Below are 1698 nucleotides of genomic sequence, written 5' to 3' on the forward strand. Positions count from 1 at the left end.
GTTTCAATTGGTCCTTCACATTTGTTTGAAGAATTTGCAACTTACTTAGCCTCTATATTTTCCAACTGCTTCACAAAATTCTTTGAGGACTCAATCCCGGCTGCTTCCATATGCGCCACTTGAATCAAAATAGTTTGGACCATTTCTCTCAACTCCGCGGTCTCATCTGAATTATGGACAGGAATTTCAGCTCTTTCCTTGGAAGCTTCAGAGGCCTCGAGCCTCTCAAGACGGGCAGTAATAGAAGTAATAAGTGTCACGACGGTACTCATTTCATCACTTTGCTTCCGTGAATTCCCACGTGAACTCCCAAACTCAGCTCTATAGACCGCCATCTCCTCAATAGTGTTCCAACCTCTATTCTGACCGGTATTGTTTTGAAACCTACCATTCGCAGCTGCATCCAGGATGACCTTGTAATCATCATATAAAGCATTGTAGAATAAGTTGCAAAGATACCACTGCTGGAAGCCATGGTGAGGGACAGCTCGGACCAAACTTTTGAAACGTCCCCATGCTTCACAAAAACCCTCATCAGCTTCTTGCAGGAAATTTGTAATTTTACTCCTCAAGGCGTCAGTCTTTGAAAGTGGGAAGTACTTCTTGTAGAAGGCTAATGCTAGAGATGTCCAATCCGTGACTTCAGCCGCTACCCTATCAAGGTAGCGGTACCAATCTCGCGCCGAATCCTTCAAGGAGTATAAGAACATCAACCCCTTTACTTCATCCTTAGTCACCCCAGCTGGTATAGGTATGGAACAGCAGTAGTTTGTGAAAATTTCCATATGCTTCAAGGGTTCCTCATCTGGTAGACCAGCAAACGGATTTCGCTCCACTAAATCGATATAAGAGGAACGAAATTCGAAGTTACCCGTAGTAGGGGTAGGTAACTGGTGCCCCTTTGGAAGATGGTAGTCCTTTGGCTGAAGATTATCATATATTGTAGCCATATTCGCAGAACTGAGAGTACTCAAGCCTTCCTCTCAATAATCTGTCTCCTAACTGTGCAAAAGCAAAGCTAGAAGCAAAGGTAAGCAACGGCCTCAAGGAACCAAAGTTCCTTGAGACAAGAAAAATAAACTAAAAATAAAACAAACAGAATTACACCGTATCCTCGGCAACGGCGCCAAAATTTGATACCGTCGTTTTGTATCAAAATTTAATTTATAATTCCAAACTAAAACTATAGCTAGTGATAGTAAGGGTCGAACCACAGAGAGACAAGATCAATTCTATTTGCTTATTTCAGTCTAAAAAAGTAACAATTAATGGGGGTTTGAATTTGGTTGATTCTAATGACTAATTGCTTAAATAAGAATTTCAAGATAAAAGGAAGATCGGGAAATTCGGTTCACCATGGCAATGGTCAGGGCAATAAGGTAGCAGAAATCCTATAATACGGTCTCAGGGGTACAAGCAAGCCTTTCGATCTATGCTCAAATTAACCTTACAGTTTTCTAATTCCCCGAAATTTCTCAAATCTTTCGCTCAAATGAAATTCCAATCCTATGATAATTCTAATTACTAATCTTTCAATCTAGTAAAAAGGCTTATCAAAAGATAACAAGATCGATACGAAAGAATTCATGCTAACAAACAATCCTAATTTATGCCATGGCTCACCTCGTTCCCAATCAAAACAATTAGCTACGCATGACCAAAACTAAAACAATTGCAAAATTGTTAACAAAGAACAAG

The 1698-nt window shown here is 40.1% G+C and overlaps 1 non-coding gene across 1 annotated transcript; it reads left to right on the top strand.

Moving 5' to 3' along the window:
- Nucleotides 1-468: 468 nt before the first annotated feature.
- Nucleotides 469-577, top strand: LOC141640094 (small nucleolar RNA R71). The gene has a single exon (XR_012542840.1). It is a non-coding gene; the product is annotated as a small nucleolar RNA R71 (small nucleolar RNA).
- The last annotated feature ends 1121 nt before the right edge of the window (nt 578-1698 follow it).

This window comes from Silene latifolia, unplaced genomic scaffold, assembly GCF_048544455.1.
Source record: "Silene latifolia isolate original U9 population unplaced genomic scaffold, ASM4854445v1 scaffold_70, whole genome shotgun sequence".
Lineage (NCBI taxonomy): Eukaryota > Viridiplantae > Streptophyta > Magnoliopsida > Caryophyllales > Caryophyllaceae > Silene > Silene latifolia.